Raw genomic sequence first — 22,815 nt, forward strand, 5'->3', positions numbered from 1 at the left:
TTAAATCGCTCCACTGGGTCATGCGGAGCCTCAAAGGAAGCACTAAATCAACTAAAGAATTGGCCTTCAAAACAATTGTAAGGCCTATTGTCGAATATGCGACCACAGTATGGGATCCCTTTGAAATAGGGCATGTGAAAAAATTAGAAGCAGTGCAAAGGAAGGCTGCCAGGTACGTTTTAGGGCGACATAGGCAGACTGACAGTGTAAGCGACATGCTATGTTCACTAGGATGGGGGTCACTAAAGAACAGACGGAAGCTGAATAGACTGTGTGCCATTTTTAAAACATTGAAAGCTGACGGAGGCTGGAAAGAACTGAACGAGAGTGTAAATAAGCCATGTTATCTCGGCAGGAATGATCACCCGCTTAAAATCAAATACATGCCCCAAAGGACAAACACCGCCAAGTTTTCGTTCCTAAATATGGGAATCAAAGAGTGGAACCAGCTGCCTGATGAACTCTTTAAGCCCTTACCCAAAAGCATTAAATCATTTAGGCGTGAATGCAAAAGGTATACATGATGGGATTGTTAAATGCAATACGGCAGAAGGTGTATGGCTGTATCAAAATATATTGTTTTTTCTCATTTTTTTATTTTGTAAGTCTACTATACGACTATTTAATGACACTGTGATATGTTTTAAGAATGACTTCTGTTTGTTATATCATGTCATTGCCACCCGGCTTATCGCCTAACAGCAATGTATCCCAAATAATAATAATAATAATAAATAAAACAATGAGACACATTTCCTAATCACACCTGGATTCGGTCGAATCTTGGATTTGAGGCGACCGATTCAAATAAATGTATTTGATGATAAAAATATTTATGGTTATAAATACGAGTATATAAATATATATATAGTATAATATATATAATATAATATATATATATAAATCAGCGCTGCAGAAAAACGTGTTCAGATGTGATTTCTCATCCCATTCAACCCAGCATTCACTCCCCCTCAATAGCCTTCGACGTTCATCTGGAAAAATAATTTCGAAACAACACTACGCTTCAGCGAATAATCCTGTCCACGATGATGGCCTCATTCCAAATTCCAAATATATAATCGGGAACAGGGATTGGATGATTAAAACTAGATTTCGATTGCATAAAAACCATTCATATACGCCCTTATGCATTCTAAGCACACACGTACCACTATGGTTCGCGCATCTCCCCTCCACCATACACCTAAACGGGGTTAAGCAACAAATTCAGGTTCGTTAGAGCGTGTTCATATATTGTGGTCCTTTGTCAAGTATAAAAATGCTTTAATTACCACACGTAATAAAAATTTCCAATTCTGAAATCAGAACTCTATGAAATGGATTTCATTGCTTGCAAAGCAATTTCTTTCAATGCATTTCTTCAGGTATTCTTCCCCTTCGGACAACGAGTTGAGAAATTTTACCGTGGTCCGAGCCATAATGTTTAACAGAAGATGGCTTAAAATGGAAGATGTGGAGCTATTGGCTGTTAAAGTAATAATCTCAAGGAAGAAGATCCTAAGGCCAATAAAAAAAAGTTAAGTTTGTTAAATTAAAGTTAATAATGTTAACATTATTAAAACCGATACAACACTATAAACTCGATGCCTGTGAGAGCTTACACATACACTTAAACAAGAATAAACTTATGAACAATGAACCAGGCATCATCAACAGTTCACTTTTCAACTTTTTTTAGTCATTTCAGAAACAGACAGCCCCCTCCTAATAGCCACCACTCTTCCCCCACTCCTTCCCACGTGACCTCAACAAACTCCCCCCACCTACGGACCATCACTTATCCCCTCCCCCCCTTGCCCCTCCAGGTATATATACCTCACCCCCCGACCTGAACACCCACTTGACTTTGGACTGTGCCTGGTGCAAAATCCTCTTCTTAGTTCAAGTGCCCCATTTGATTTTCTCCCTGTTGATGGTCACCTGGTGACCGAAATACCGGTATAGGAGTTCTTCTTAATTATTTTTATTGGCCTTAGGATCTTCTTCCTTGAGATTAGAAGATGGCTTAATTAGGAACCTAGATACTTCGTAAATAATGGTCGAGGGTTAACGCAATAAATCTAAGCGTAGTTGATTTAAATACAGGTACCTGTACTACGCAAGAAGACAATCGACCATAAAACATTACGCAGCGTTTAGAAAACGTTTCATTTTAGTTTCGACCTTTCCTTACTCCTATAACCAGTCCATCGCTCAACTTTTCGCGTCTTACGGTCATGTGTAAAATCCCGAACTACTTTCAAAGTCATTTTTCTTCCAACGTTTCGTCGAATGAACTCCATGCCAAGCCTTCCTCGTTTAAAGGATATGAAAATCAAGACCCACAGCGTCTTAAAACTTTCACTAGCAAGAAAGTTTGTTTTTTCGTGCGATAAATAATTAAAAAAAGGCTCAGGAGACTAATGGTTCTGAGTACATATTTATAGTTAATGGGGAAAGTATATGACTACTGAGCTTATTTGAGCCATTTAGTATACTTGAGCAGCTAATGAGGATAGGAAATGAAGAAGTGAGAGAAAGGTGTTTTTAACCAGATGTCGGCATACCTACATTAGCCTACCCGAAGCAAAAATGCCATCATATACTCGCTTAAAAGACGGGAGAGTGATGATACTTGCAGGGTTGTCTGAAGTATTTGAGAAGGTCTAGAAAGCAATCAAAAATCTTGACATCTAAGGGATTATTTAAGGAAAATTATAAGACCGTACGGTTCACTTGCAAACTATACGTCCAGTAATTCCTCATAAATCATATTCTATCAACCAATGGAGTAATCTTATCCATTATTCAACCTGGGTCCTCATGCATGCGTGCAAGCAAATAACCGTATTCTGTGCACATCGACCACTATAAAAGACAAGCCCTGAGTTTCATTAACAATAATAATACATGCAACACAATACATGTACTATTTATAGCATCGTCATCACATAAAACTCTTATAATAATATTGACAAAGGTCTCTTTCGTCTTATTAACGCATTCTTGTTTGCATTTCTAGTTTCATTACACCTCTTCCCCGTTTAATAAAAATATCTAGTTCATTTTAAGATACACTTTTACTAAACTAATCATTTGATAAATAGATCTCAGCATCCTGATGATTCTTTTTAATACTGACTCACTATTTTAAAAGCATTATATTATAAATTTTAACATGGGAATGGCCGTAACGATGAACGAAATATGGATATAACATCAATGATCTTAGTACAGTAGAATTATCATTCAAAATTTCCTAGTTTTGATGGATGAATAAATCCCTGGCTCCAGTAGCCTCGGTTATGATTTAGCAGCAAACACGAGTTAAAGAATTTTTGTACGAATAAATATAATTTTCCGAAACATTTTTCACTTATCCCTCTTAAGCTGAAAATTTACAACCCTTATTTCGCGGTCATATTGAAAATATTACACGAGAGTAAATTATCCGCAATCTGGTAAAAGCTGTCGTAAATGGCGAACAGAGAGATTTGTGCAGCATGAATTCGCACGACCCTCGCACACACAACCTCACAACTTAGTTAGTCTCAATACGGTAAAACCCTTGCAACCCAACTCCAGGGCAACCGCTTCATGAAACCGAACGCGAGGAGAGGAAAACTCAAAGGGAGAGGAAACGGAGAGGTGGCAGAAGAGGACAGAGGGCGGGAGGGCAATAGGACAGTGCGCGGGAATGAGTTAAGAAGTCGGATGTGTGTTAGAAGCGAGCTCGAGAGTGTGTGCTGGGATTGTGGGATGGCCGGAGCCATTAAAGTCTCGCCGCGGGGACCCCACCTCCCTTTGAGGGCGATTTATGCGTCGAGTTTCCGATCAGAAGGTGCGAAATATATGCGTTTAATGACGACGCAAACTTTAACCACCTTTAGCGCCGCCCACTGCGAGATTTATCGAGAAAGTTGAAGGCGCCCTGGGAGTTCGGCGGAACGTCATTCGGATAAATGACCTTCCGCCTCCCAAGTGAAAACGGGAACATAAGTGAGAGGGAGGAAACTGTGGAATGGTCCGCGGACCAAAGCCCTAAAGCATCGCAAGTAAATAATAAAAAGAAGAAGAGAGGAGAGAAGGTTAGGTTTTTTGCGTAAATATCACATTCAATAAGATTCTCCCATCTGGTTGGTGCGTTACCTTGGCTCAATGGATGCCGTTGATTTTATTAAAATTTTATTTCGGCCTAGAAAAAATAGAATTATTTTACTTTAGTATCTATTTTATTATTAATGAGAGAAAAGATATGTATTTTGAATTTTGTATTTATTGGAAGCTGTTTGATTCCAAGGAATGCGAGCTGAATTTGAAAATACCACTGAAAGTGTGTCTTTTATGAGCACATGCTGGGTAATAATAATTATATATATATATACATATATATATATATATATATATAAAATACCACCTACTTTAAGTAAACAGTGTTAATAGGTACGCACTAATTCACCTTCATGTCTCTCCACCAAAGGTCTGTGGAGCACGAGTTATTGTGGGAGGATGGGTCGCTCATAAATTAGATCAACCATTTTAAATTCCCTTCTTTTCTCCTCACATGATGTTGAAAGAACTCCCCGCTCTTTCAAAAAGGGCTAAATAAACCCAAATTTCCGCTCGTATCTATTTATTGCTTTCTTTTAAGTTTTAAGCCTCTTAATCGATCGCTGAACTTTCAACTCTGCTACTCTTAATAGTACCCCCTCCAACCTGTCTGAGTGGTACCAAGAGGACGAAGGTATCAGAAACACTGAAGACATTATATCAGCTTTTGATGAAAAATTATATTTCAAGTTGCTACTTGTAGTAGTTTCAGTTCTTTCCTGAGACTAAATAATTGAGTTCTCTTGCAAAACATTTTGCATTTATCGTAAAATATAATTTACTTGGCACACTTCAGGATCGACTACATTAATTATATTTAAGCTAAACAGTTACTTTTAAATACATATTACTACCACTTAAGAGGTCAAATTAAAAAAAATAGCTCAAATATAAATGCAGTGATGAGAACATTGTTGATAAGCACATTGAATGGAATCAGAATGTCTCTGTGTGCTTCGTGAGTTTTGAGAAGGCGTTCCAAGTTCGTGTTAAGTGATAAAATTTAATGAGAATATTGCCGAATATGGAAGCAGACTACAGGGATAGGAGACTAATTTGAAACATGTACATGAATCAGATGGCACAAGTAGGGTAGCTAATGAAGAAACGAAATGGCCAGTGATAAGCGGGAGAGTGAGACAGGGTTGCCATTATCACCGTTAATTTTGAACATACATGCCGTGGAAATTTTAAGGGTAGCTAGAGAAAAACGAACTGGAATTAAAGTGGGCGAGGAAATAATTAATAGCAACTAGTTAATAAACTAAATTAATGAGTTAATAAAATTATTACCATATATATTACCTAGTAAAATTATTAACAGATGTTCAATTAAAAGTGAATCAAACCGCAAAGAGAATGCATTTCTTGTGGAGTGTTTCACCGGAGAGGTATAGGATGAAGATAAACAACAAAAAAATGATATTCTCGAGGAGAAGGAAAGTTAATTCAACCAATAAGTTAGAAAGTAGGCAAAAGTAGGAGGAGCATTTCGTGTATTTGGACAATGTTTTAGAGCCTACACACCTATATTGGTCAATTATATAAATAAAAGTCATAAAATTTCACAAAAATTATCAAAAAGTAATAATTAACATTCTGTACTCTCACTTGGATTCGTAAAAAATAAAGCCGTCTCAGATCAAAAGTCAAATACCCATACTCATTACTAATTCACGATTTATGAATTTGTAAATGGAATAAACGTATACTGTAAATGCACAGCCGCACCGTAGATTACCAGGGATATTCATTAAATGTTCTCCATATTATCGTAATCCTTAGGTAAAGATGCATAAAAATTGGTAATACTTTAATATATACTCCATATTTTGTCCCTCCATAATTTTCTAATTCATAACCGTGAATTTCAATGACATTCCAGCCAGATACCATGAATACTAAAACTGTAAAATGGACTGAAACATCGGGAAAATGAGCCTTTGTAGAATGAGAGCTGAGTGAAAGAAGACGACCAAAAACAAGATAATTATAGAGAATTAGAATTGAATTCGACAGAGCATTGAAAGACAAAGAACACAAGGTGCTCGGAACCGACAAAATCAACGGAGAAAATAACAAGGCGCTCGGCGATAAATGCAAAGAAAGTCTGCCTAGGATGATCAAAGACAGTTACGAAAGTGGAAGATTGCCGTCGGGCTTTAAGAGGGGTATGATTGTTTCAATACTGAAGAAAATGAGGACCGAGAGATATGATAAACACCGAACGCTCAGATAAGCGTCACATGCACAAATAATCAGTTGAAAAATTGAATTCTACCTGCCGCAAAACTAATTTTAATTAAGACAGAGCAGAGGAGGCCAAAAGGGTAGGGAAGGAGGTGATGTGCAAAAAAAGCCACCCTCCCACATACCATTGTATATGGCAACCATGGACGTGAAGAAGGTTTTCAACAATTTCTATAGGAATGATGGTAAACATTTATTGAAACACGGAGTTAATTGCTTTAAAAATATACACAATAAACGCACAAAAAACCAGCCGCTGCAATGTTAAATTAAATATGAAATGGAAATAGAAAAAATAAATAAATAAAGGAGGTGGACAAGTACGCAAACCTCTGTTCTGCAGCACTCAACAAATACGCAATTCAAAGAGGCTATAAAGAAGTGGTAAGTACGTAATTGGCCCAAGTAAGCGGCAACAAAGGCATTCGTGTGAACCGGGAAGTTATTAACATGCTCCATTTCGCAAATTACACCGCGGGAATAGCAGGGAATCCGAAAAGGCTCGCAATCACAATTGAACAGAATGGGCTAAGCGCCTCAGGGATATAATATGCAAATCAACTTTCAGAAAACTTAAGTCCTCTCATGCGAAGGAAAGAAGATTTGGGCAGATATTTCGTAGAGAGGAAAGAAATTATAACATTTGGATTTTTTCACCTATTTCGGAAACCAAAACATATAATGAAAATATCTTGTAGGATATCAAGTGGAGATTAGCAAAGTTAAGAGGGTACGATTTAACAAGACGAGATAACTACGGTAATCATAGAAGTTGATTGACAACAAACTGGAAAGTATTCGTGCGGAGAATGGAACTCTTTGAAACAGAGAATGAATCGAATGAATCACTAACAATCAGGCCAAAGAGGAAGAGTAGAAGAGGCCTAATTGAACTGCTGATACCTATGAAGTGTGATGAGATACTGAATATTCAGTATGCTTCTCATATATAATGTGTGGAGAAGATAGAAGCTAGTGTATAAATGACTCTTAGATTATGTGTAATTCTACGAGAAAAAAATATAAAGACCACGCTCACTCTCAAAGCTTGGAGAGTTTTTCCACCTCTGCTGTAGAAAATCGGAGTGGAATGAAAATCTTGCAACTATTTCTTGCAGTACTCAAATTCCTCAACCAATTATTTGGATTAACTTTCTTAGGAATGGATTGAGATTATTTTTCACGCTACTTATTTATTTGTTAGTGCAAGAATTGAAAAATCAACGGTATAATGAGATACATTCCGTTTTTGTGGGCAAAAACCCAGAATCTCAATGACACGATAACTTAACAAAAGACTTTCACTAGCAATGATAAAACACTTTCGTACCAAAAATACTTAAAATCATTAAAAAAATATCTACGACCAGCTCCATCTCCCAGCTAGCATTATTTTAGTATACAAGCAAGCCATTTTATCCGCTAAACTACGAAAGATATACTACAATTAGAGTTTTATCCCAGAGAAGGGCACTTTTTTTGAAAATTATATTGATTTTTAAAAATTAAAATGCCCATGTGCCACATAGTCGAATTAACTAATATGAAGTGTGTTTCCGCTGCCAAACAATCGGGATAAGGTAAAATAAGGTGAAAGGCTTCTAGCTAACCGTTACAGATTTTAACTACATACATTCATTAGAAACTGAGAAGGATAAAATATTATCCGAACACGCCACATCATTTTTTGATCATTCACCTTCTGCAAAGGACAAAAAATGGTCCGACTGATAAAAAATAAAACTTTTAACACACCCTATTAAAATACTCTTACATTTCACCTGTCCCTTAGGCGAACACACTCTGGCCGCCATTATGCAGAAAAGCTTTCTCAACACTATTAAATATCCTCTATATGCCTATTATATGCTCAGTAAATCCCTTTGATATTTCACTATCCATCAGACATCCAATGTTTGCTATATGGAAAGCATCCTGGACAGCATCCCCTGAATGACCTTTGTCATGAGTTTGATGTGTAGTGCGATCATGCATGATACCTGCCTTTAGATCCTTCGGCGGTGAAATAATCTACTCTCGAGAAAGGATATTTTTTTCCACTAGATAAAAAATATGCCATGAAACCGTTTCTCTCCACCCAAACGCCGAAAAAGATCGTCGATTTCATACCATCACAGTGGAAAAAAGTAGGGAAAAAATCTAATGATTTTGACAAGTTTTGCGTGGGGTCGTCATCTGAACGTCGTCCATGACTTACATGGGGAGGGGAGCTTACAGTACGGGCGTGAATACGCGTGCGAGGATGGGAGGAAAAAAATTATGCTTAAGGCTGAGCAGTTGAACCATAGGAAAATCGTTGATGGTGGAGGAGACGAAGGAGGAAAAACACAAACGGAGGAGGGGAGATGGGAATTCAGGAAAGCCAGCAAGCCGGCAGCATCGAATCACGCGTCTGTGCGGTCCAGCGCGCCGTGGAGGCGAAACGGGGATCTGGTGAGCGGGTGGCGGTGGAAGAAGAGAGATGGGGAGAGAGAGAGGAAGAGCGAAAGGGGTTTCTGAAAACGGAGAGGTCGTTAGGGACGAGGCGGAGAAGGCCGGGGGAAGTGGTTGGGGGTGGACTGCCAACGGAGAAGACCCCGCACACCTGCTGCCTCTCTCACACGCACGCAACATGGTGGTGTTCTCCTATAAAGCGGAAAACCCACACTCCTCCTCATGCTTCCCCCCTTCCTGTAACACACCCAAACCAACCACCCCACTCCTATATCTACATCACTCGCTCACCTCCCCCCCCCCCGCCACCATTGAGGTTGATATCCCATCCCCGACAGAAAAGAAAATGAGAGGCCCGTAAAATTGGGGGGGGCGGTGGGTGAGAGGTGGGAGAAAGGGGAAGGAAGGTATCCGGCATCGTCTTCAAAACACACCCTCCTTTCCCGGGAAAAATAAAGATGCTCACCTCACATCCTCTTAAAGGGGTCCCCATAACGTTGATGGGTAAACAAGTTCTTCCTCATCGCATGGAGTCGTGGGAAGATAGATTGGGAGTGAGAGAGAGGTGGGAAAAGAAAAAGACATTAGTCGGGAAATGGATGGGAGGGAGGCGGAGGAGGAGGGTGGTGGAACGCGAAAAGACATAGTGATGAAATTCCCGTTTCGAGCAACCATATCTTGGGTGCGAGAAATCTCATTTACGGAAAAAGAAAAGAGGAGAAGCATTGCACTCATCATAGAGGGTCTCGATTGCGTGGATCTCCTATTAACCGAAATACCTCTTTCTCACCTAAACCCAATCGATTCCGATGAAAGGAATCACCAAAAGCCCTGTGAAACCGAGAACGGAGAGCAACTAGTTATATACCGTCGGAGTATCCTTTCGGGAAAGGCGGGGAAGATATCGCCCTAATTGCAGAGGCGTAAGGAGTGAGGTTAGAATCTCCATCTAACGGTGCGGAACGAAATGGACCGTTTTGCCTGAAAGGCCAATGAAAGCATTTAACCTAGTGTTGTCGAAACGGTGCACCTGAATGGTAGTTTGACCCCGTGAATAACACTAAGCGATCTCCAACGGTAGCTAATCCCACGAGCGGTCAATGACCATTGCTTTTCAATGTGACGGCACTGTATGTTACGATCAATATTCGTTCGTGCGAATTGATGTGATACCAATGGCTCATTAGGATTTCACTTAGGGTTTAATCATTCATTTCTAAATGAAAATATTTAGGATGTATGACACCAGGTTACACGACCAAATCAAAGAAATCAAAATAAGAAAACGAATGCCAGAAATAATCTTCCCTAACTATGTTCAGTGACGATGCTGAAGTCATTTTCCTTTCATCCCTAAGCAAATTATGGATATGTCTTATCCATAAACTGAAATTAATTAAGGTATAATTATTACTATAGAAAATTTGCCGTTTAAGGTTTTTGGATGAACACATCTATCAAATAATTCTCATTTATCTCCCAGTAAAACACAACCCAACATCCTGATATACTGTATAATAAGATCCTCGTCAAAATCCGTAGACGTCCTCCCTCCCATCATTCCGTCCAACATCTCTATCCTATTTCTGCCCCTTCTACGTTTACCCAACATTCTTCCCTCTATCATAGTCTCCAACATCCCACTGTCAGTCAATGTATGCTTTGCACTCAATATGATTTCTCTCAGCAAATCCCTCTCCTCCCCACCAGACTAAGGGCTTTTTCATTTCTATTATTCCTTTCTATCCACTTTAACCTTCTCCAACCTTCTGACCCACCAGAATTTCAAAAGCCTCCAATCTACGCCTATCATCCGGCTTCAATGACCATGTTCCCACGCCGTACGGAATCAAAGTTTCAAGGAGCCTTTTTTGACATCCTTACTCAATATCCCTGTTATCAACTCCCTCCTACTTGTGAAAGCTTCTTTGCCTAGCGCAATTCTCCTCCTTATGCCCATGCTGCTCGGACCAATTTCATCTGAACACTTCCGAGTTACTTAAACTGTTCTACCTGCTCTAGTTTTTGCTCTTCCATTTTAATGTTTAGCTTAGCCTTTTTCTTCCTGGAAAATCACATAACCTTTGTTTTATTTATATTGATTCTCATCCCATATCTGTCGTACTGAGTATCCAATTCACTCAGCAATGCTTGAAACCCTTAGGCTGACTGACAAATTAGAGCTTGGTCATCAGCAAACCTAACTGATTTTACAAATTTCCCTCCAAATTTCATTTCTACCTCCAGTTCTTCCCATGTCTCTTCCATCATTTTCTCTGCATACAGGTGGAACAGCACCGGTGATAATGGGCAACCCTGCCTTACACTTCTTCCTAACACTGCCCAACCGGACTCCCCGTTCCCCACTCGCACCTGAGCAGTATGAGACACGTAGAATTTGTGGATTTGCCTCCTGTCCCTCCAATCTACCTCTATTTTCTGAAATATATTCATTAGTATTTCCCAATTCACTATATCAAACGCCTTTTCGAAATCTACGAAATTCTTTCTGATTGTGTTCTATTTTTCTCTCTATTAGTGACCTCATTGTTACAATGGCATCACGCGTTTCTATCCTTTTCCTGAACACAGACTGGTCAATCCCTAAGGAATCATTTACCCTGCTCTACATCCTCTTTTTGATTATCCTGATAACCAATTCAGCTGCGGAAATCAAACCTATTGTTCTGTAGTTCTCACATTATATAGCCTTAACTTTTTTTGGGATAGTAACTAATTCTAATCTCACGAAGTCTTCCGTCCAGATTCCTTCCTAATAGATTCTACATACTAATTAGTTTGAGTTAGCCTAACACTTTTAAGTTAAGACTAACACTCTAAGACTTTTTCTCTCACATTCTTCTTAACCTTTTAATAATCCTGCAGGAATGTTTTCTATCGCCACACCGTTATTGATTTCATTTCCCCTAATGCCCTATCTATCTCACCGTCGAGTAATCCTGAGCCTAAGGTATCTTCTTATAAGTTATATTCTCTTTGTAAGTGTAGCCCTTCTGTCCTAAGTTCTTTGTCATGCAATTCTTACATATATATATATACTCTTATATATAAATCCGTTTTTTACGCAAAATTTAATACAAGTTCGTTGTTGCAAATTTAAATCCATTTCTGAAATTGTAAAAAATCGCCAACACACACAGAGATAGATGTACTCTTGGCTACGTAACTTTTGCAAATGTCAAGTTATGACACTAAGATTTACAGGGAATATCAACAACAGATGTACCAATTTAACAAAAAAAACAGAACTCAAATCGGAACGATGGGAGCGCCACACGGTGGTTATTCCGGGAACTTTTTGATCAAGGTAGTGTATATATATATATATATATACACACCTATATATTTGTATATGTATGTATATATATTTGTATATATATATATATATATATATATATATATATTTATTTATTTATTTTTTTATTTTTTTTCTACCACCTCTTTCCTGTTTTCAACTATTATTTTATCTAACTTATCCCTGGCTTTTAACAGAGACTTTCCCTTTACAATCAATACAAGTTCATGTATCGCACCAATTCCACTCTTCCTCTGCAAACCTTCCATATCCTCCAAATTCGTCTTCTACCCATTTCTCTCGGCTTCTGTTGCTCATTATGTGACAATTCTCAATTTATTATTAAACTATCTGTACTTTCTTCTGTCTAACTGTGTATTTACATTCTTCTTTTTCCTCCTCTCATTTATCTTTCCCATCTTCTCATCCGTAATCCATTGTTTCCTTGTAAAGGGATAATGTCAAACACAAATACAAAGGAAATAATTTAATAATATCCGAAGGTCGGGGACTTTTTACCACACTGATTAAATTCCTGGAAAAGATGTAGTGTGGTGAAAAATAAGCGAAAATAACAATCCGATAGATGTGAGGCTGGATCGTGGACAAAATTCTAATTATTTTGTATTTATCCTTTAGCGAAATCATTTCTGTTATCAATTCTGCAAAGACAAGAGGAAGAGAGGAAATAAAGCTGCTTATGAAAAACATGAGTTCTGAGAAGTCATTTAATTATTTAAATGTACATTGTTACGCACTGTTCACTGGAAAATATTTAATTAAATTTTTCATTCCGTAATTCCATTACCCATAATTATCCTGGTGGTTTAAATTGTGTGCGTAGCTAGAGTACAAACAATTCTCTCAATACCAAAAGCAAAACTTATATTCTCTTAAACTTGCCATTTCTTTCTTTTTGGAGTTAGATCGAGTGCAATGTAGAGCAGCTAGGTGTGTGAAAAGTTGCTATGAATAAGGTATCAGTGCCACGACACTGTCGAAAGAATTAGGATGGTAGCACTAGTTAGCCTTAGGTTGAAATACAGGTTAAATTTACTACCTCAATTTGAGGAAAACTACTAACTTACTCTCTTGTATGCTAAGGACATATTACAGGCCTCGAACCAATATGTTAGATCAGATCACCTACGTAAAATCAGTGAGATGGATAGTGAGACGGATGGATTTGAAATTCCGTTTTTTTCCTCGTACCATGAGAGATCACAATATATATGGCCGCAGTCGCAAAAGAGATAATTTGCAATGATAGTGTATATATTTTGACTATATCTTACGCGATCTTTTTAAAATATCAATATTTTAAACACTCCTTCGGCATTATTTGAATATATGTATCCTGTTATTAAATATTGTTGCAGGCATGTGCCTTCTTTCTTGGAATTATCTTTTAATCAAATCAATCTTCTAGTCAAATTTTGACAAGCTGTTTATGAATTTTCTGTTAAAACTGAACTAAAGTTCTCCCTTTAAGTCTGAAGTACTAGCAACGTATTCTACATCTAGCCTTACTGATGCGAAGAACACATTAAACCCCTAAATTCTTCCTCCTACTTCATTCTTAAATCATATATTCTAAGATCTTACCCTTTTATTATAGCTTTATGACTCCATCATCCTCTCCACCCTCTCACTCAGAACCTAATATTAATATTTTATCAAACACAATAATGGCTGTATAATGATTTTCTTTGAAGTACTTTATTGTGTAACAATAATTACCATGATAGCTAGTTTGCCGGTTAGAGGTAGGTTGTGAGAAGTTACTTCCAGCGCACTCGTCCATCGCATTGTTTGTAAAATATAATTTAAATGTTTTTCATTTCTTTATGATATAAACAGAGCGATACAAAGTAAAAAATTAAATAAAATGTAAACTTAAAAGAAAGAAAATACATATTAATGCTGGAAAACTTTGAAACATAAAACTGTACACAAAACTTCAAGCTCTAGATTAAAAACTTTGGAGTGCGGTAAATAAAGGATATTTTGACAAATTCCAAAGAAACTGCGGGAGATGCCGCAACAGTAACTTTTAACGGAGTCATCCGCTAATGTGCATTTCAATGCAACAATTTCAGAGCGTAAAAATCATTCGCCTTGACTGGGACTCGAACCCAGATCCCTCAATATCCGGTCGAGTGCTTTAGCCACTTAAGCTACCGAGGCGTCCTCTTAAACTCTGAAATTTTGGGGCTTTTAAAGGAACTAGATGTTATGACGAAATACCGTACATACAATGTCACATGCATTCGTAGTCGTGCGCGAGGCGCCACTGTCCACGAGGTTAAAGCCAACTTTAAACACTTATGGTGTTTTCCCTTTGACAAATTCCAAAGAAACTGCGGGAGATGCCGCAACAGTAACTTTTAACGGAGTCATCCGCTAATGTGCATTTCAATGCGGATGACTCCGTTAAAAGTTACTGTTGCGGCATCTCCCGCAGTTTCTTTGGAATTTGTCAAAGGGAAAACACCATAAGTGTTTAAAGTTGGCTTTAACCTCGTGGACAGTGGCGCCTCGCGCACGACTACGAATGCATGTGACATTGTATGTACGGTATTTCGTCATAACATCTAGTTCCTTTAAAAGCCCCAAAATTTCAGAGTTTAAGAGGACGCCTCGGTAGCTTAAGTGGCTAAAGCACTCGACCGGATATTGAGGGATCTGGGTTCGAGTCCCAGTCAAGGCGAATGATTTTTACGCTCTGAAATTGTTGCATTGAAAGGATATTTTGGTCTTTTACTCTTTCTCTCTCTTTTTTTTAGCATCCCATTTCACCCTAGTTTACGAAACCTTCATAAAGGCAACACAATTAACGACCTGCTTCCTATTACCCCCATTCTCGATCCCTCCCCATTTTGGAGACAGAGTTATGAAGGACGGCACTGCTGGGGGAGGGTAGTCGTAGAATGTTTCATAGACGCAGGTCCGACCATGGGAGGAAGGTAAGGAGAAGAGGAGGGGCGGGCATGGGAGCCGACAAAAGTATACAGGGGACACGAGAGGGAGCGAATATTGCAAGCGAAGTCGAGGGGTGGGGGGGGAGAGAAATAGAGTGAAGGTTTGACGGGAGACATGGTAGTCAGCGGGGGTTGAAGAGATGGACGTGGGACGAAGTCGATTTTTTGGTGGAATAGCCATATAAGACCACCATGCCAAAGCATTCTTTTAGTGCTGGATATAGGCCGAGGAGGGAGACACTCAAGTACAATGCTCCTTGTTCCCAAGTCTATTACTCGGCGCGGCTTATTTAAATAATAAGGAAAGCAGCGACGTGAAAATAGGGAGGGACAAGTGAGCGGGGTGAAGGGAAGAGACCGTCTAACTTCTACTCTCGATGGCATTTCCAAATATTTTTAATTCTCCTCGAACCAACCAACCTCTCCCTTCAACCCCAATTCTCCCTTCTCAATATGTCCACACTAGCCATCCCCCTAAAAAGAGAAAACAAGTGCTCAATTAGAGCTAACGAAGGCTAATGTCAGATTGAATAGGATAAACTTTGAAGACAAATGAGGATATGGAATGCACAAGGAGGAAGTGGAAACATTGATGTTTGAGAACAGGGAAACGGGTAATGTAGAAGAAAAGTGAAAAAAATATCAAAAAACGGATACCAAAATAGCAAACAAGGATTTAGGAATATTAAATAGGAAAAGAGCAAGGAAACCATGGATTACTGCCGATATGATCAGGAAGATAGGTGAGAAAAGGCAATGGAAGAATATAAACAAAAAATTAGACAGAAGGAATACAAAGAGTAAAATAATTTACTGTGGCGTGAAAATAATAGGTTGAAAGAACTGGTAGTAAACGCAATGCGAGTATATGGGTGTCAACAAAGGAAGGTTGAAATTGGTGCGCTGTGTAGATAGGTTACAGTTATGTCAGAAAGTATAATACAAGCACAAAATCGAATATAAGTAAGTAAAATTATTAATTGAATCAGGAAATATTAAAAAGAGATGAAGAGATTGCCTGGAGAATATACACGGTAAAGATACTAGGCCAGAAAGTTTCGACGTGGAAAGCAAAAATGACGTCGATGAGGATTGCTTGGGTTAAAACATGCTTTATTGGAGGATACAAAGGATATAAAGGAAATCAAAGAAGGCCGCGACGATAGATTAAATCCCGGCGGAACTACTCGGAAAGGTCTCGGAAAACGTAGAAGAAAAGGTTTCTACAGGGTCATTCGCAGCAGAGTATAAACGAAGAATCCGGCCATACGACATCGTCATATCAGTTTGAGTACCACCTCCAAAAAAGGGAAAATGAAGCCGTACGTGACCACTATATGTAGAACAAAAACTTCTCCTGAGAACGCATATAAGGTGATACTTAAGCAAATCAAATAAAGGATGGTAAGGTGCCATAGCATTAATTAAGTCACTAATATAAAAATGTGTAATGCAATGATATATACTTGTTTCGTTGATTTGTAGGTGTTCATTGCAGCAAATTTTGAAGAATTAATTACTGAATTGCTGGATATAAAAATAAAATTGACGAATAGGGAACTTATCTGGAATCTGTACATGTCTCGGACTGCTCTGCTGCGTGAGGTGGATGGAGAGTTGAGATGGGTAGTGCTAAGAACACTACATAGAAGAGGAGACAAGACTAGACTGTCCATAATCTCCCGTTCCTTTCAACTTACAAATGAAGAAAATAGTAAAAAAAAAAGCCATAGGAAGAATTGGAGATTTCTAGGTCTTCGAATGACCACGCTATAAGCTTAGTTAGCCATTCAGCAAAAGGGTTATAACCTTTAAATAGAAAGTTTTTCCCAGGCATAATGAACACGGAATTCGTAAAAACGAACTGATGCACTTCAACAGTTCTCTCTCAAAGAAATAATCAAAGACTATCGCATTTTGCTGCAGCTGTTTACGAAGTACGCAGCATCTTTCTAGCTGTCGATATAAATCATGATATAAGTTTGTAAATGATATAATAGCTAGATAAAGGATTCGACTATTTAATTGCGTGTGTGTATGTGCGTGTGCGTGACAGACGTACGGAGGGAAGCAGCAACCCATCCTTAACCTCAGAAATAGAAGTGTTTGATTATAGAATGAGGGTTAATATTTAGATTGATTTTTTTTATTAGTGTTTGACTAATGAAAAAATTATCATAAATCTAAGTATCCCCCGGCCAGAATGGAATTATCTAACAAATATCGCACTGTAAGATGAAAATCTAATTAAATTTTGGGTTGCGACAAAGTCATGGAATAATCTACTTATTAGGCCCTTCATGTAAATATTGCCAACAGGTAAGTGTGGAATGAAAACATCAAGCCCTTGACCACCAGGTCGGACATCGGGCCTGTTTCTCCCCCTCACCATTCTCAACCCTTCCCTCCATCACGGAGTCCGTCAAATACCATAACACCCCGAGGCGTACGCCTCGAAACTTTTAATGGGGAAATCCTCCATATCCTTCTAACTTACTCAGGTCCTCCCAAACCCCCTAAGCCCTAATGTAGAATTGAGTGGCCCCTTATGAAGATATTCAAAAGCGCAAACTTTCTCTACGAAGGAAGTCTTTAAGTTCAATTGCTCAAATATTCAACTTTCGTCGCCCCCTTCTCTCCTATGGAACTTTGACAATGACATGAGAGCGGAGAAAGCCTCCATTGCGAGCCCTGAAGCTTGAGGACGCGTGCGACCCCAGCATAATCGACTCATAAAGCGTGGGAAGTTGCAACCGACGGGGCTTGGATTATGACTAGATCTGCGCTGCGGAATGTCCTTGTGGCATAATATAAAGCAATAGAGTAGCTACAAAAAAATAAAATACTTTTTAAAGACGTACTTTCCATTGCAAAAAAATGCATGCGTGTAAACGTGTGCATAATTTTCCAACATATATATATATATATATATATATATATATATATATATATATACACATACATATATATATATATATACATATATATATACATATATATATACATATATATGTACATATATATATACATATACATATATATATATATATATATATATATATATATATATATATATATATAGAGCCGCGGTAGTCCAGGGATGGAGCGTTGGACTACTGACCGGATGGTCGGGGTTCGATTCCAGGGAAAGCCTCCCTGGGCACCCTCAGCTCCACCCAAGCTTTGTGATTTTTCAGGAACCAGATCTTTGTAGATAACCATACCCGGCTCATGGGGAGGAACTTGCCCCCTACTCTGATGTGTGAATTTCACACGCCGTCGGGCTTGGTAGTGGGTGAACTCAACCATCACCTACCAAACCGACCTTAGGGTTGATTATTATGTTCATGGTAACATACAACGTTATATATAAATATATCTTAAAGAGAGGAAGTTGGGGGATATAAGAGTAAGGCAGAGAAAGAGGATGAAAGAAATATTGAAAGGTAGTGGAATATTGAGGGCCGTGATGGAAGGGGGGGTATTAGGAAAGTGGGGTAGAGGAAGGAATAAAGACTTTTAAGATAACATGAAGGCAGGCAGAAGCTACGAAGAAATTAAGTATGAAATAGCGTAATAAGAGAGGAAGTACTCGTAATACTTAGAGGAAAATAAGTGTTAGGTACCCACCGAAATACGAAATACGGATGCCTTAACATAGGTAGAATATCTTTAATGAATGAAAAATGGCCTTCGCCATTTTTGTTTTTTTCCCCTGCTCGATTATAGGCTATGCATCATACTGATGAATTTAACGTTATGTATTTCATTCCTTTTCTGTGCATTTTATTGCTTAATTTTAGAGGCATTCTGGGAGAGTCGCAATTATAAAGGAAACTGTCGTCCATTTTTGGATTTACCGCACCCTGTAAAACTCTGCTGCACGAAACTACGTTTGGTTTCATCAAGTCTGGTAAGAAAATGCCCAGGTGAAAAACACTTGCCGAAAAACTTCCGATGCAATAGCAATCGTGAAGTAAACCAGGCATCATAAAACGAATAAATGTTCGGATCTCCAATGTATAGCCTAAAAAACATGATTATTTAGATATTTTAGAAGATGCCTCAATGTTTTCTACTTATATCCACGAAATGTGTGAACCATATCGAACAAAAGTCAGACACCTCTCGGGACGATCCGTGTCATAGCTATTTGAGTTCAAATGCAAGAGAAGGTTATGAATATATGGAGTACGCACTTAAATCTCCAAATATAATTGGAACATGGAAAATAAATAGGCGATTACAAATTGGATCCTTCGGAGAATTTTTCCAGTAATTCTGTGGGTACAAATCCGTTCTCATAATGAAAATGAATAGAGAAGGAAGCTCCTTATATTCCGTCCAAATGAACCAAATTATTGAGAATATTAAAACAGGTTTTTTAAATATCGCGAAGATTCCTTTTTCTAAAATAATTTGAATTTAATTACACATTAGTAGCTCTAGCATGCAAAACTACGCACCACCACACCAAGAAATCGACATCACTCCAGTCCTTGCAGGTGGATCACGCAATAGAATATAATGGGTAACTTAATGTGAACTCCATTTATTGAGCAGTTAGTATGGTAAACGTGTCGAAAAAGTAAGAGAGCGGTGTTATTTCGCACTGAATAGACCACATAAGTTTTTTTCCCATTTTTTTAACAAGTCGGAGGTGTTAGCTAGCGAGTTAAAGAAATTTTAAAAAATCATATTTGTTATAATGTTTCCCATATCATCACACTTGTTCATTTTCAAGCCATAAGAACACAAAGAACAGCGAAAATAAAATGTTGTCGTGCCTGACTATAACCACTATAATGAATGAATTATTAGTCATCGACGGAGGCTGATAGTCTCTGAATTATATTCAGAGACCATCCATAGTCCACCAATTTAAGACAGGTTTAGGAAGACCCCGAAAAAATAACAATAAATCTCAGTAATTTCTAAAGCCGTTCTGCAAAACATAAGTGGCTTTATTTGACAATTTCTCTATGCTTCTTTTCTTTCTTTAAGTTTCAAAACCTTTTATTACAATGAAATTACAATTCATATATCTTTCGGCTTGGGTTGGTCTCTTTGAGTTGGTCTTATTTGAATTGTCAACCGTAGTATTTTCTTCTCTCCAACCGCATTTAACACGAAAAGTGAAGAGTCAGGCGTGATATTGTGGAATCGAGACATAATGAAAACTTCGTTGCAATTTTCCACAGTTAAAACTAACTGTGGAAAATTGCAACGAAGTTTTCATTACGCATTTAACACCTTGAGTGTTTTTCTCACTATCTAATTAGTCAACTCAATTTTTTTTAGACCCACCAAATTCCTTAAGTTTCCAATCCACACCCGTCCTCATACATAATGCTCGTACAAAACAATGCAGAAATACGTGAATTTTTCATTTTTCTAGAGCCAAAAGTCTTAGGTTGAACTTACGCTTCGCACTTTTTGATAATATTATCATTCATCTGTTCCTTTCATCCGTTTGTAGAATTCAAATACGGAAATTGGTAGGAAGGAATAAAGATAAAAATACCTAGTTAAAGAATTTAATGACAATTCTTTTCTTGTGATCTATCTTTATTCTATATCTCCGACATTTACCGTTAACTGTGGTCCACAGTCGTTGCTTTCCTCTGTCTAACAAACTAAATAAATTTTTATCATTTGAAAAAGTCACAATCAGCTCTTCGCTTATCCTAGCCTTCTTTGTAACTATCTGACTATTTCCTTGAAATACATGTACGGGTAATAACGGACGTTCCTGTCCCTAATTGATCACTCCGTTTCACTATTTTTTCAATTCCTCGACTACCCTTGATAATTTTATGTCCTTCCCTTTCCTCGTTTGCCTAACATTCTCCTTCTGTTACAGTTTTCAACATCCCACTACCGATCAATACGCCCGTTATCCATTTTTCCTGCCTCCTTAGGATTCCTCCCAACAAACCCATCTCCTCAGCCACCATACCTAGTACTTCCTTATTTCTTTGCCACATGGTCCATTTCAACTTCTCCATTCTTCTCCACATCCACATTCCAAAAGCCTCCAATTTACGTCTATCCTCCTGCTTCAATGACCACGTTTCCACGCCGTATATCGCTACGCTCCATATCAAAGTTTTTACGAGTCTTTCTTAACATCCTTACTCAACGTCCCTGTCATCAACTCCGTCCTCCTTGTAAAAGCCTCATCGCTTAGTGCAATTCTTCTCCTTACGTCCCTACTACTTTGACCGTGTTGGCCCAAAGCACTTCTGAGATACGTAAACTGTTCTACCTGCTCTAGTTATTGCCCTCCTATTTTGGTGATTAGCTTAACCTTTTTCTTCCTCGAAAATCGCATAACTCTTATTTTATTAATATTGATCCTCATCCCATATATGTCGCACTGAGTTTCCAAGTCACTCAGAAACGCTTGAAACCCCTAGGCTGACTGACAAACTAAAGCTTGGTCATCAGCAAACCTAACTGATTTTACGAATACCCCGCCAACTTTCAATCCTACCTCCAGTTTGTCCCATGCCTCTTTAATCATCTCCTCCACATATGCGTTGAACGGCACCGGCGATAATGGACAACCCTGCCTTACACCCCTTCCTAACACTGCCCATCCGGACTCTCCATCCCCCACTATAACCTGCGCAGTCTGAGACATGCACAGGTTGCGGATTAGCCTCCTATCCCTCCAATCTATTCCTATTTTCTGCAATATACTCATTTGTTTTCCCCAATTCACTCTATCAAACCCCTTTTTGAAATCAATAATACTGATAGATTAAAGAAATAAAATTCCAATAAACAGTATTTATGCTGAACAACATAAATAGAGGGAAAATAAGAGCTCACCTGGATCAAACCAAGACTAAATCAGGATTAAGGAAGAGAGAATGTTAAAGGTTCCCTTGCATTTATTTACTTTCAATTTGTCGTACTTTTTGGGCCTACTGCAGTCATGGCGCATCGTTCATATTTTGGAGGTTTTGTGATGATGTCACGATCCATATGTCCCATGGGACAAACGAAGGTCGCCGATAATGAACGGCTGTGGCGTGTAGAAAAATGTGACTCGTGAATGTAACGATCCGCGAATACCAAAAGGGCATGTTTTCCCCTGGAGAGGAGATTACAAGATAGACACACATATGTTATAATTACGATTGAGTCTCGTTCCCAAAGGAATGCGCCACTGAATGAAAGGGCTTCTCTTTTTTTCTCGCGGTAGCCCGAGTAGTATTTCTATTGAGGCTCACATATAAAATCAATTCATACAGTTCTCCAGCATAAATATGATTACATATCGTCAAAAAAAACAAAAAACGTCAGGGATAAAAAGTAGATTGAATAAATGAAACAGGTTAAAGTAAGATAGAAATACAAGCATTTCCGGTATATAAGAAATATTCCAATAAAAATCCAATGATAAAGGAAAACATGTTTGATGAATTATAAGGTCCGGAATAACAGCCAATTAAGTAAAAATGTTTGGAAACATTAAATTGTTCATTAATCAAAAACAGCTTTTGCCAAAGACATAGTAGCAATATCTAAATTTTAGCTGGAGGACAGATATCATCCAAATTGATGGGCGTCGCCAGAGTGGGACTCAAGTACATCGACAATTAAAAATAGAAAGGAACGTATACAATCGTATATTCATCAGCAAAATACTACTTCCAAGGCCAAGGTGGTATTAGAACTAGCTACTTCCAATAT

Source organism: Hetaerina americana, unplaced genomic scaffold (assembly GCF_022747635.1).
Source record: "Hetaerina americana unplaced genomic scaffold, ioHetAmer1.1.p SCAF_4, whole genome shotgun sequence".
In the NCBI taxonomy this organism is placed as follows: Eukaryota; Metazoa; Arthropoda; class Insecta; order Odonata; family Calopterygidae; genus Hetaerina; species Hetaerina americana.